This window comes from Neophocaena asiaeorientalis, unplaced genomic scaffold (genome assembly GCF_003031525.2).
Source record: "Neophocaena asiaeorientalis asiaeorientalis breed wild unplaced genomic scaffold, Neophocaena_asiaeorientalis_V1.1 scaffold547, whole genome shotgun sequence".
In the NCBI taxonomy this organism is placed as follows: domain Eukaryota; kingdom Metazoa; phylum Chordata; class Mammalia; order Artiodactyla; family Phocoenidae; genus Neophocaena; species Neophocaena asiaeorientalis.
The window spans coordinates 3,826,806-3,841,844 of NW_020185330.1; the positions used below are offsets into that span (position 1 = coordinate 3,826,806).

At 41.4% G+C, this 15,039-nt stretch overlaps 1 non-coding gene across 1 annotated transcript; it reads right to left on the reverse strand.

Moving 5' to 3' along the window:
* Window positions 1–10,180: 10,180 nt before the first annotated feature.
* LOC112392909 (U6 spliceosomal RNA) lies at window positions 10,181–10,287 on the reverse strand. Its single transcript, XR_003001779.1, has one exon. It is a non-coding gene; the product is annotated as a U6 spliceosomal RNA (small nuclear RNA).
* Window positions 10,288–15,039: the final 4,752 nt, after the last annotated feature.

A 15,039-nucleotide genomic window follows, 5' to 3' on the forward strand; every position in this document is an offset into this window, starting at 1 on the left:
TTGCCACAGCTCTGTAAAGACACATGATGGAATCGTGTGGGTGTCTCCCTACATGCGTCTTAGCTCCTGTGCCCTCCAGAGTGCTTAGTCATTGAATGATGCTTTGTCATAGGTGAGACATATATTTCTGTGCTTCGTTTGTGTACAGCTCTAGAGGACATGGAACTAACCAGAAAAGAAGCTGATAGGGACTTCCCTGGTGGCGCAGTGGTTAAGAATCTGCCTGCCAATGCAGGGGACACGGGTTCGAGCCCTGGTCTGGGAAGATCCCACATGCCGTAGAGCAACAAAGCCCGTGCCCCACAATTACTGAGCCTGCGCTCTAGAGCCCGTGAGCCACAAAAACTGAGCCCGTGTGCTGCAACTACTGAAGCCCGTGCGCCTAGAGCCTGTGCTCCACACAAAGGGAAGCCACTGCAATGAGAAGTCCACACACTGCAACGAAGTGTAGCCCCTCTTTGCTGCAACTAGAGAAAGCCCGCACGCAGCAACAAAGACCCAATGCAGCCAAAAATAAATAAATTTATTTTTAAAAATTAAAAAAAAAAGAAGCTGATAGGATGATTTAGGGATGAGAAGAGAACTTTGATACTCTGTCTCACTGCCAATTCTGTGTGTGACTTTAAACCTCTTTATGGAAGCATTTGCCCCTAGAGTTCACATTCCAGGTGGCTTATAAATGCGAGATTTGTTACTGCCTTCTTGCTGGAAAAATGGAGTAGTAATGCCAGGATAAGTAAAGACAGAAATCTTTTTTTTTTTTTTAACGTCTTTATTGGAGTATAATTGCTTTACAGTGGTGTGTTAGTTTCTGCTTTATAACAAAGTGAATCAGTTATACATATACATATGTTCCCATATCTCTTCCCTCTTGCGTCTCCCTCCCTCCCACCCTCCCTATCCCACCCTTCTAGGTGGTCACAAAGCACACAGCTGATCTCCCTGTGCTATGCGGCTGCTTCCCACTAGCTATCTATTTTACGTTTGGTAGTGTATATGTCCATGCCACTCTCTCACTTCGTCCCAGCTTACCCTTCCCCCTCCCCATATCCTCAAGTCCATGCTCTAGTAGGTATGTGTCTTTATTCCTGAAAGACAGAAATCGTAACTTCACTTCCTCCACTTAACAAAGAAGTATCATTTTTGTACAGTAAGACTTTTACATGTTTCACTAATAGTGTCATAAATACTTTGGGGGAAGAGGGGAAAAAAGAGGAATGAACTGAAGGTTTTTTGCTTTGCATCAATACTACCTATAGGCAATAAGTAAGTTAATTGGTTTTCTTCCCAAGGGTATTCTTCACATCACAACGTCTTCTAAAATTTTCAAGTGAAAATTTTTCATTTACTTGTTACATTTATGAAATACATCTAAGATGCAAAAGAAAAATTCAGAATAATTTTACAAATATCTATGTATTCACCATTTTGATTTTTGCAAATATTAACAGTGAACCATTCATATTTGGTTCAGATATTTTCTTTCTTAAATAAATAAAATGTTCTGATATGATCAAAGTCCCTCTTTGTGCCTCTTTCTAATAGTTTCTTCTCCCTTTCTTCCCAGAAGTAACTATTATTCTGAAGTTGTTTTGGACCCTTCTCACCCATGTCTTTATACTTTTATTGTGATTGTAGCTGTCCATAAACAATACTTAGCATTGTTGTGTGTGTGTTTTATTTGCATGTTTTTAAGATTTGTGTAAATGGTAAGGTATAGTGTGTATCCATCTGCAACTTGCTTTTATCACTGAACCAAATGTTTTCTGAGAATTACCATGTTGATACATATAGATCTAAATGATTTAATTCTAATACTGTTTCTTATTCCATTGTATGAATATATTCCTACATAGTCATCTATCCCCTATTTGTCCAGATCTCCTTTTCTTCTTTTTTTATACCTATAAATAAGGGCAAATTATATATACATGAAAATAATTTACTTTTCCTTAAGTATTTGAAAACAGCTTTCTTTTTCTTCGTCCTCGTCTTCTTCTTCCTCCTCCTCTTCCTTTTTCATTAGGTGCTAGTCATTCCTGCTCTGGATTTAAACTTGACTGACAGTTTTATAAAAATGACAAGGGTAAAAGAGAAGGGGGAGCCCGACTGGAATAAAATTTAAAGTTGGAAGGCTCAATTACTGCCTAAATGAATATTAAATTGTGCTTTTAAAACAAATAAGAAAACAACACTTGCCACAAATTCATTAAATTGTAATTTAATATTTTTAAAAAAGATTCAAATAATTCATCTTTGACAACAATGCACAAATTATAGTCCAATACAGGATAAAACCCAATGTTAATTTATAACATCAGTGTCTCTGGAGAGAATATATAAGTCATTTTACCTTTGAGAAGGCACTGAGGGAAAATGTGAGCCTTTGAAAGGCCAACAGGCAGCGCTCCGGGCATGAAGACCAGTTAACCACTCAGGGAAGGATAACAAAGCTATGACCATTGGAGAGGGTCATGCTCTTTAATTTGGTTTCATTTAGGTAAAATTGACAAGTTTGGCAATTTAAATAGCATTGCACTTAATGAAAAGATATTTTTACCTCTGAATATTTTGATATAGTCAATAAAATTGTTCTCCTAGCTCATTCATTCACTGATTCAACAAATCAGTTTATGGCTTTAAAGAGCTCACAGAAGAGAAGGCAAGCTCTATACAAAATAAAGTACATTTAAATGGTTTAAGTTAAATAGCAAAAGTGGAACAAGTTACCATGAAACATAGATTGGGAGGATGACAAATTTTGCTTAGGGATTCAGGGAATGAGTCACCGGAGTCGTGATATTGTAATAGGTAAATAACATGTTTGTATGAACCACAGCACTTGTGTCTTCTCTGGGCAGCTGGATAGCCACCCTAATGTAAGGGCAATGGCAAAAAAGGTAAAAGATGAAGAACACCAGTTTTATTCATTTTATGCCTCTTAGTTGAAGAGTGGCTTAACCAATAATTTTGGAGCTTGAAAAACAATTTTTTTTTCCTGTGATGTTCCAGCAAGGCTTTTATCATCAGAGTACAACTTCTTCCGCAAAGCAGGAAATTAAGAATCAGATGTGCCAACATACAGAATAACTCATATGTGGAAATATATTTAGGACATTTCAGAGAAGTATTTAATGAACTTAAGAATGAGATTCTTACCACACATATTAACCACACATTGATTTTATTCAGAGAGTAGAGCTCTAGAGCTTTGCCAATACTGGAAATGTGAAAAAAATAATGCATGCAGCCATGCAAAAGTAGCCCCTGAGTAGCAGGGAATGAAGGAAGTCACTGAGAAAGAGAGAGGATTCAAACCTACACTCAACATGTAGAGACTCACATGGTATCATGTATGGGCCAACAGGAGTCTTCTTCTCGACTAGCAATGTTTATAAAAGTCAAGTCATTTTGGTAAGAAAGTCAGGAAATATGAGAGGTATAGTGAGGTCAGAGGCAGAAGAGAGAAGGACAACATACAGGGAGCTGGAGAAGTGCAGCAGTAGTCAAAGGAACAGATGGCAAAGCCACAGGAGCCCAATGGGGCCTTAAGGAGCATATAATCTGAATGTGAAAATGGGGGCTCCGAGATAAGAAAGCCAGAGTGGCTCTGAATGAGAGGGAGCAATCAGACGCTCCCACTCTTTCATAAGGTCATTATGCCACTTTGAAGGCATGCTTTGTCTTTGTTGAGAGGAGGGGCACTGAAAGAAAGGACAAAACAGGCTCAATTTGCTTTAACAATACATGTATGTATTGTTGATCGCATGCGTCTTGCTGAAGGCCCACCAAAACATTACATATAACCCAGCAGTCTTAAGAAGGGGCAAGGAGGGAGGTGTGAAAAATTGGTGGGATTCTCTTAGAGTAACGGTAAACTCTAATACAGTAGTGTGATGGGGTCCGTGTGGTGGTGCATTCAAAAGAAGCCAACCACTGTATACTTTTCCAAGGAAAATATCTAGTTGATTAATTTATTATTATTATATAATTATTATTACAGTACTCATTGATAAAACAAATGATTTAGCAAGGAAATGCTGGGAACTGAGCTCTGTACTTTTTGCAAAGTATCTTTGGTATTTCAAAGTAAGACTTGGCACTAAGAGCATAGTTATGCCTGGTAGAAAATGTCAGCAAATTATAAAATTGCAGGATATGTTGGTGGTTTTTTTTTTAAAGAACTCACTTTTGAGCAAAATCTATGCCCTGGACCATTTTAGCAAGCTGATGTAACTACATTACTTTAACCAGGCAGCCTTTCCTTTGCTATAGCAGGTGCCTGTGAATTAGGTGCTCTAGAGCTGAGGAAGAATAAGGAGAGGCTGGCTAGTCTTGTGCTAATGCCACAGGCTCCCCCAGATTAAATTTCAATGATTCGAAAATATCATTTTCTTAAAGATTTCAAAGTGTCACGAGTTCCTACTCATTTATTTAAAGACACAAACAGGGCTTCCCTGGTGGCGCAGTGGTTAAGAATCCACCTGCCAGTGCAGGGGACAAAGGATCTATTCCTGGTCTGGGAAGATTCTACATGCCGTTGGAGCAACTAAGCCGGTGCGCCACAGCTACTGAGCCCACGTGACACAACTAGTGAAGCCCGCGTGCCTAGAGCCCGTGCTCCTCAAGAAGACAAGCCACTGCAATGAGAAGCCCACGGACTGCAACGAAGAGTTACCCCTGCTCTCCGCAACTAGAGAAAGCCCGCGCTCAGCAACGAAGACCCAATGCAACCAAAGATAAACAAATAAACTTAATTAATTAAAAAAATAAAGAACACAAACATGCATTGACAGAGATTCTTTTCCCACTGGTTTTATCAACTTCTAGTATCATTAGTTTAAGATTATTCCAGAAGCATAGCAAAACAAAAATTTTGTTTTTTCGGTACGCGGGCCTCTCACGGTTGTGTCCTCTCCCATTGCGGAGCACAGGCTCCGGACGCGCAAGCTCAGCGGCTATGGCTCACGGGCCCAGCCGCTCCGTGGCATGTGGGATCTTCCTGGACCGGGGCACGAACCTGTGTCCCCTGCATCGGCAGGTGGACTCTCAACCACTGTGCCACCAGGGAAGCCCAACAAAATTATTTTATTATTAGGTTATGGTAGCACTAGCACCCAAAGAAATAGGTTAGTGTCTCTCCCCTCTGATTTATTTTCTATATGACAAACTCCCACCCACAAATATATATTATATGTATCAGGATGTTTTCAGCTACTTTCAAATTTTTCAGGAAGTCCTATAAATGCCTTAAAAGTAATATAATTTATTATTTTATATAAAAAGAAGTCTCAAGGACTCTTTTAATCAGAAGTTCAACGATGTCATCAAGGATACAAGTTACTTCCATCTTTCTGCTTTGCCGTTCTCTCATGTTCTCTGCAGCTAACAACTCTCATGGTCCCAAGATGGCAGTCATAGTACCAGGCACCACGTGCAGACACAATGACATCTAGCGGCAGATGAGGGACTTTTTCTACTTGTGTGTTTCTCTGTCTTATTGTCCCTAAATATAATTTTATTTAGGAAAGTAATGCATTTCAACCAAAAATGAACGTTTTTTATTTAAGGGTAAGAAAAAACATTTCCAGAAGTATCTCAGTAAACTACCCATTGCATTTCATTAGCTAGATTTGCATCACACACCCGTGCCTGAACCAAACCCTGACAAAGAGTTCGGGACCACACCGATTACTTTAGTGCAGTGTTTCCCAAGCTTAGCACCTTTGGCCTTTGGGGAGGGATAATTCTTTGTGGTGGCAGTGCTGAACTGTACATTGTAGGCTGTTGAGCAGCATCCCTGGCCTCTCCTACTAGATGCCAATGGTACTTCCCCCCAAGTTGTGACAATCAGAAATATCTCCAGGCATTGCTGAATGTCCCTTGGAGGACAAAATCAATCACCCCATTGAGAATCACTGGCTTAGGTCAATCATTATTCATCCCATGGATCTGGGCCCAGCTCCCCTGAAGCACACAGAAGGTGCCCCAAACCAGGATTCTGTTAGCAAGGAAGAGAAAGGAAATTGCTATTTTATAGACAGCCAATGGACTCCTCTCTGCCCCCACCATTTTCTTTCTTGTCATTTTTCAACAAACAGATCAGAGCCTTATTAAAAATATGAAAGGTATAAGAATGAGTTACCTGGTATTACCCAATGAACACTAGTTCCCGTCTAAATGCCAAGTAGATAGTATAAATATACTTACAATCAATTGGTGAACCAGAAAATTTGATCAAGCGTAATTTGTGTTGAAGCACTAAAATCATGACTGGTTGGTTGGGTTCTGCAGGGTTCAGATGTTCCTACTTTTGGTCATTTTCTTGTACCGATACCTTAGATTCCGACTTTATTCAGGTTCTATTTCTAACGTACAAGACCTTCTACTCTTGTTGCTTTTATTAGTCATCCATTGGTGATGAACATATGCATCCTGGATTAAGTTGTTTGGTGTGAAAAAGTATGAACATTTTAAATAATTCAACAGATATTTATTGGGCGCCCATTATGTGTCAGGCATAGATACTGTGAAGGAAAGTGACAAGGCTGAAATACTCCATAGGAGAGTTAAAGAAAGCTCTCTGGGGAGGTAACATTTCAGCCAAGACAAGGGGCAGAATGGAGAGAGATTGAGGAAGGGGACATGTCTAATTATAATGTGCTGTAGTAAAGAGTTCCAATTTTATGCTAAGAGCAGGAAGAAGGATTGATGGGCTTGGGGATTGTGTGTGTGTGATGAGCTACTTTCCTTTTGCCTGTTGTATGTTTGTACATAGAATGCAGCATGATTCTTGAGTGGGTTTAATTTCCTTTGTGTTATAATAATTAGCAGTATATGCAAAACTGCTTTCTCCTTTTTTAAAAAAAAAATCTATCTATTCATTTTTGGCTGCACTGGGTCTTAGTTGTGTCACGTGGGATCTTTATTTGCAGCATTTGGGCTTCTTAGTTGCGGCATATGAATGCTTAGTTGCAGCATGCATGTGGGATCTAGTTCCCTGACCAGGGATCGAACCCGGGCCCCCTGCATTGGGAGAGCGGAGTCTTACCCACTTGACCACCAGGGAAGTCCCTGTATTCTCCTTTCATGATTTTCTTTTCCTTCTGTTTCTTTAGACAGCATTGCTGCTTGGTTTCTAGTCTCTTCCTCAACCCCCACCCACGATGTGGCATGCAGAACTTCCCCGACTAGGGATCGAACCCATGTCCATTGCACTGGAAGCACAGCGTCTTAACCATGGGGCCACCAGGGAAGTCCAGGCTTCTAGTCTCTTAATCACAGCTGTCCTCCTGGTTCTGTAAGAAGCCCCACCATCTAGCTTCAGATTTGGTGTTCTCACATCAGTGGCTACAGGCTACTGAGTCTATGGTCTTATCTGGGCCATCACTTTTGATCTTATTCCACTAGCTGTGGAGAGAATATCTCCTGGGGAAAATCCCACTAAGAAGATTCTTCTAGGAGCAGGAAGATCCTTCTATTTTTTTCTACCTCCCTTCAAAAATTTCTACCTCTCATAACTGCAGGAGTTAAGCCATTCTGAATATAGATCACTGCTGTCCTTGCAGAAAAATCTTTCTAGCATTTAAAAAGAAGTCACTCAAACATTACTCACTGAGTACCCGCTAAGTCTCAGACACTGGACTTGGCATTGAGATAGAGCAATGAATAAAACTCAGTCCCTCTACAGGGAGTTATAATAAATAAAAAAGTAGCGTGATTAGTATTATGAAGTTTTGTGAAACAATTTTGTGAAAGAGGGTAATTTGGGAGATGTTACTGAACTCAAGTTCAGTTCCTCACCAGTCGAAAGCCAATATTTGAGAGACAGGTGCTAGTAGGAAGAGAGAGGTTACTTTATTCAGGAGGCCGGCAAAGTGGAGAAGGTAGACTCATGCCCCCAAACCAACTCTGAAGATTCTGCTCAACTGTGAAAGTTTTTAAAGGGAGAACCACTTGGGGAGGGGGTAAGTGTCTTTGTTATTTTCCTTATCTTCCATTGTGTGCAGACTTCCTTCTGATTGGTTGGTGGTGAGGTAATAGGGCGGTGCTCCAAGAATCTTGTGCTTCAGCCTGAAGTTACCATCCTCCACCTGGGTGGGGCCTTAGCTCCCACAGAAGAACTCAAAGGTATTGTTATGTACATTCCTTGAAGAGGAGCCAGGACCCTGCCCCGTGGCTGCCCTATTGTTTCTCTTTTTTTTTTTTTTTTTTTTTTGGTCATGGGATCTTAGTTCCCAGGGATCTAACCTGTGCCCCCTGCAGTGGAAGCATGGAGTCTTAACCACTGGACCGCCAGGGAAGTCCTGCACTATTGTTTCTTAACTGCTCCTCCTTGTTTCTGCATTCCTTCTCTTCTCTGATAAGCAACTGTTTGAACCTGCACTTTGGAACTCAGGGTAGGTCAAGGAGGCTGAATGAAGCCTATTTCCTACAAACAAGAAAGAAAGTGGGGGGATGGGGGGAGACACAGAAAGGATTTGTACCTGGGAGGGCCCCACAGGGTACTGCTCTCCTTCAGAGAGACTAGATAGTATGGCTAGGGAAGTCATGGCTTGAAGAGGCTTTAGCTACCTCCCCATGTGACCCCAGATGAAAATAAAACCTAGGGGAGGGAAGGACTGGGAGACTGGGATTAGCAGATGCGAACTACTATGTATAGGATGGATAAACAACACATACAGCACAGGGAACTATATTCAATATCCTGTGATAAACCATAATGGAAAAGAATATATACATGTATAACTGAATCACTTTGATGTACAGCAGAAAGTGTTGTACAGCACAACATTGTAAATCAACTGTACATCAATAAAATTTTAAAAATATATAAAATCTAAGTAAAAACCAGATTTGCTAGGCAAAGGTACTTTTTTTTTTTTTGCAGTACGTGGGCCTCTCACTGTTGTGGCCTCTCCCATTGCGGAGCACAGGCTCCGGACGCGCAGGCTCAGCGGCCATGGCTCACGGGCCTAGCCGCTCTGCCGCATGTGGGATCTTCCCGGACCGGGTCACGAACCCATGTCCCCTGCATCAGCAGGTGGACTCTCAACCACTGCGCCACCAGGGAAGCCCTAGGCAAAGGTACTTTAAGCCAAGTTCACCAGCTCAACTTCCTCTCCCTCCAAGGTCCCTCTTAAATATATTAAGGCACTTCCAATGCTCTGAAGAGCTTTTAAGCCAACATGTAAAGTAGTGTCGGAGCTAACCAGGTGCTGAGAGGGGGAAAAGGGGCCCTCCAGGCTGAGGGATGTGTAGGCCCAAAGGCCTTGAGATGGAACAGAGATTGCCTGATTTGATAAAGGAGCTAACAAAATGTTTCTTGCTGAACTACTCTTAGATTTCATTGACAACACAGATATTTAGAATATAGGAACATCAGGAATGCAGATTGTTACTTATGCCTTTATTTCTGGTAAAAAGTCAGACATTAAGGAGGGAGACCATTGGGCAGGGTATCAAATCTACCCAAGTGTTAATTATGATGATAAGAATGTGAAGATTTCTGGAGGGATTCCCTTTTTTTTAATGTTATCAAGAGGTGGGATACATATGGAAATTGCCGTGGATCTTTGTGTTGGTGCTGTAGAAGCCATCATCTGAAGTTGCTGAAAGGTCAAAGGGCACTGACAACAATGGGATCTGTTTTTTTTTTTATTAATTAATTTAATTTATTTATTTTTGGCTGCTTTGGGTCTTCGTTGCTGTGCAGGCTTTCTCTAGTTGTGGTGAGCGGGGGCTACTCTTTGTTGCAGTGTGTAGGCTTCTCATTGTAGTGGCTTCTCTTGTTGCGGATCATGTGCTCTAGGCGCACGGGCTTCAGTAGTTGTGGCACGTGGGCTCAGTAGTTGTGGCTCGTGGGCTCTAGAGCACAGGCTCAGTACTTGTGGCACACAGACCTAGTTGTTCCGCGGCATGTGGGATCTTCCCGGACCAGGGCTCGAACCTGTGTCCCCTGTATTGGCAGGTGGATTCTTAACCACTGAGCCACCAGGGAAGCCCAACAATGGGATCTCTTAAGGGCAATACCTTGGAGACAGGAAGTCCTGAGACCTTGATTTGGTTTTGCCTTGGCATTTCCCTGGAGGAGGCTGCTGTCTTTTACTTCCCTTTATAAGTGTGCAGGTCACCATAAAGCAAGTTGATCTAAGGGACTTTTTTTTTTTTTTTTTTTTTTTTAAATATGGAACGCTTCACGAATTTGCGTGTCATCCTTGCGCAGGGGCCATGCTAATCTTCTCTGTATCATTCCAATTTTAGTATATGTGCTGCCGAAGCGAGCACTAAGGGACTTTTTAAAAAAAATTTATTAATTCATTTTTGGCTGTGTTGGGTCTTTGTTGATGCGCACAGGCTTTCTCTCTAGTTGTGGTGAGCGGGGACTACTCTTCATTGTGGTTCGTGGGCATCTCATTGCAGTGGCTTCTCTTGTCACGGAGCCCAGGCTCTAGGCAAGGGCTTCAGTAATTGTGGCGCAGGGCTCAGTTTCTCTGCAGCGTGTGGGATCTTCCCGGACCAGGGCTTGAACCCATGTCCCCTACATTGGCAGGCAGATTCTTAACCACTGTGCCACCAGGGAAGTCCTCTAAGGGACTTAGTTTTTGAATAAATTAAAATTATTTTCAAAATGATTTCTGCGTATATCAGTTTTTGTTTTTGTTTTCTCCTGAGAAGACTCCTGGTTGTTAACTTTTATCAGATTTTCACAGGGGCACAAGATCCAAAAAGAAAGATAAGAACTATGATTTTCTGGTATTTTTCTGGTTTCAATACTTATTCAACTTTCTATCCCTCACAATCCACATCTCAGTTATGAGATATACTCTTCTCTCTTGGCAGTTTGCTGCCCTGGTTCTTCTGTTTCTCTTTAGTTGCTCTTTTATTTACTGTGAATGAAGCTCTTTCTTGTGGCTGCGTAGCCTCTACCTTCTCCATTCACCACCACCACGTTTCATCCATGCACAGGCCGGGCATAAACTCAGCGCTTCACACATGCTCCAACGACTTCATTCCAGGCGAAGTTAAGTGCGTGCCTTTGTAAACTTTAAATTTTGGAAAGCATGTTCACTTTTCTCATTTATTTGAGCTTCATGGTAATACAATTAGTAGGTAGGGAAAGGTACGATCACACTCAGGGTTGTAGTTCTGTAGTAAAGAGACCTAGAGGCAAAGTCCAGTGGAGCCTGCCTCTTGGTTTCCTCTGTCCTGCAGTGGAGGGAGTAGGTTGGGTTAAGGATGAAGAGTTTGGAGGTGGGGAGGAAGACGAGATGGTGTTTTTCCTTTGGAGGTAGGAGTGAGCTATTGAGGAGCAAGTGGTAGGTTCTTACTTTTTTCTGAGCTGAGAGTCCCGGTCTATACAAATAAGCCCATTACACTGGGTTTTAATTTAATGTGATGTTTGCTGATTTGAGATGACTAAGTTCCAATCATTGATGAAATAACCAAAGTTATATACTACATATATTTAGAACTTCTCTGTGGCTGTGCCATCTCAGGCCACCTTAATCTGTTCTTCTGTCAGCACCTTATCAGTCCCATGACCTCACCATGCCACACTGATGCCCAACCCCACCCAAGAGCTCCTTCTCAGGCCTGAGGCACTGCACTGGCTCTACTGGCTTGTTTCAAGGATTATTCCCATTGTACAAATGGAGAAATAGAATCAAAGGAAGGACTTGCCTCAAGTGGTTTCACTGCCTCCTAGTCTGATCCTTCTCCTAGACCAGTGCTATTCGAAGTGTGGCCCACTGGCCAGCTTTAGAGCAAGCCTGTGATAAGAGCAGAAATGAGAGGAAGAGTTTCAGAAACCTTACTAGCAATTTGACTAACTTTCTGTGTGCTGAGTTTAAGAATCAAGAATTTGAGCTTTTATCAAACAATTTCATATTTCTAGTAGTTTCAGTTTTACTATATTTTACAAAATAATCGGTTCTCAATGTATTAAATATTAAAAAAAAAACCCACAACTGGTCCTTAACCAGAGACAGTTTGAGAAACACTGCATTAGACCACACAGACTCTTGTTTTAAATTTACTTTTTATTTATTTTTGGCTGCGTTGGGTCTACGCTGCTGCACATGGGTTTTCTCTAGCTGTGGTGTGTGGGCTTCTCATTGCAGTGGCTTCTCTTGTTGCGGAGCATGGGCTCTAGGCGCGCAGGCTTCAATAGTTGCAGCATGAGGGCTCAGTAGTTATGGCTCATGGGCTCTAGAGCACAGGCCCAGTAGTTGTGGAGCATGTGCATATTTGCTCTGGGGCATGTGGGATCTTCCCAGACCGGGTCTCGAACCCATGTCCCCTGCATTGGCAAGCAGATTCTTAATCACTGTGCCACCAGGGAAGCCCCGTAGACCACACCGACTCTAATGGAACTCTTACGATGAAGATGTGCTGGCCACGTGGAAACCATTGTCATTTCATTTTGATGATATTTGTGTTGTGTTTTGTAGTTTCAGTGTCTTTCACCCCTCTGAAATTCCCAGTAACAATACAGTGAGTGATATGGTAAGAATTCTGGGGTCTTTGCTAACTTTGGCTCTAATAATACCTGTTTAATCTTGGTTAAATGGTTTAACTCTTCAAGCCTGGGTTTCCTCATCTGTATGAAAATTTTATATTCCATACATATATACATATTTTATAGTCCATACACATATATATATTCCATACATTCATACTGTGTGGAATTTTATATGGAAATTTTAATATTATATTTTGCTTAAACTGCAGAATATTCATAAGCTCTCAGTAGGTATACTTAGCTTTAAGGTTATACATTTGAAACAAGAGGGAAGGCACAGTACATTTTTTATCCTGCATTTGTTAATGTACAGAATATCCCCACCTCAGTTGAGAAACAGTATCATTTCTAAAACACACTTTGATGAACACTGAATATTGAAACATTATATAGTTGTCCCATGGATTCTGAGGGTGATGGGTCCTAGGATCCCTAGTGGATATCAAAATATATAAAATGGTATGGATATGAAGGACCAACTGTACTTATCTCATAGAGGTGTTTTCTGATTAAATGAGATAATGTATACAAAACAGTTAACATAGAGTCTGGATTATACGTTGTAAATGCAATAAATGGTGGCAACTAACCAACTTCAGAAAACACTGAAAATGGAGATCATATTCATCTATTGTCATGAGAAAAGTGCAGATGATTAACATGGATTTAATTATTAAATGTTTAAGCAATATCAACTGCAAGATCCTTTGGTGGATACTAGGGTATAATCCTTGTTTTCCAGCAGTTTAGAATCTAGTAGGGTGTATTAAATACACATATGCAAGATGTGCATGGAGTAAAATAAGGGCCATAAGGGAAGAGGAATCAATTATTGATTCATTGAAATAATCAAGAGGTTTTGAGGACAGTGTTTGAGATGAACCTGAGAGGATGGATTGAACTTTGAGTCAAATATCGACATAGGGCTTCCCTGGTGGTGCAGTGGTTTGAGAGTCTGCCTGCCGATGCAGGGTACACGGCTTCGTGCCCCGGTCCGGGAAGATCCCACATGCCGTGGAGCGGCTGGGCCCGTGAGCCATGGCCGCTGAGCCTGTGCATCCAGAGCCTGTGCTCCGCAACGGGAGAGGCCACAACAGTGAGAGGCCCGCGTACAGCAAAAAAAAAAAAAATTGACATAAAGAAGGTTCAAGTGATCATGATACATTGAGCTAATATTGATCAGATATTAAATAAGACATGGCTTAATTCCAGTATGTACAATATGACCCCCTCCAACTTTGATTAAAATTATCTATACAGGGCTTCCCTGGTGGCACAGTGGTTGAGAGTTCGCCTGCCGATACAGGGGACCCGGGTTCGTGCCCCGGTCTGGGAAGATCCCACATGCCGCGGAGCGGCTGGGCCCGTGAGCCATGGCCGCTGGGTCGGCGTGTCAGGAGCCTGTGCTCCGCAACGGGAGAGGCCACAACAGTGAGAGGCCTGCATATCGCAAAAAAAAAAAAAAAAATTATCTATACAGATAAAAGTCTAGATGGAGGTGTTATGTGGTTATTTCTTGGTGGTGAGATCATAGGAAATATTTATTTTATTTAATTTTTTGATATTTAAGGTTTTATAATATATATTTTAAGAGTAGTTATAGGGCTTCCCTGGTGGCGCAGTGGTTACGAATCCACCCGCCAATGCAGGGGACACGGGTTTGAGCCCTGGTCCGGGAAGATCCCATATGCCACGGAACAACTAAGCCCGTGCACCACAACTACGGAGCCTGTGCTCTACAGTCCGTGAGCCACAACTACTGAAGCCCACGCACCTAGAGCCAGTGCTCTCCAACAAGAGAAGCCACCGCAATGAGAAGCCCGCGCACACAACGAAGAGTAGCTCCCGCTCGCTGCATCTAGAGAAGGCCCGCGCACAGCAATGAAGACCCAATGCAACCAAAAAATAAATAAATAAGTAAATTTTAAAAAAGAGTGGTTTTATAACTGGACAAAACTACTTTTTAAAAGGGCTGGCTAAATCAAAGCTGCAGATTTAAATGAAACTTGGTACAACCTTTTAAAATGCATTTTGGCAGTTTGTATTAGTAACTATAAAAGTGGTGATACTCTTTCAACTAGAAATTTCATTTCTGGGTATTTATCTTTAAAAATTTACATTCATGAGAATGTCCTATGGTTTCTTTATAACGGCATAAAGGGAAGGAAATAAGTAAGTCCAAGAATAAAGAATTTGGTAAAATTTGTATGTCCGCCTAATATAATTTTATGCAGCTGTTAAAGTGTTTATGAAGCTTATGTAGAAATAGCAGAAATAGTTATGAAAGAAACCCCCCCCAAACCCCAAAAAACCCAAAACCCACCAGGATCCAAAATTTTGTGTACACTATGATCACAACACTGTAAAATAAATATGCATGAGACAAAAGGTCTAAAAGAAAATAAGCTGAATGCTGAGTGGCTGTGTTAGAGTGAAGGATTTTTTTTTCTTTATTGTCCTCATGTTTTATGATGTGGTTAAAATTATTTTTACAGTGAAAGCAATTAGCATTTTAA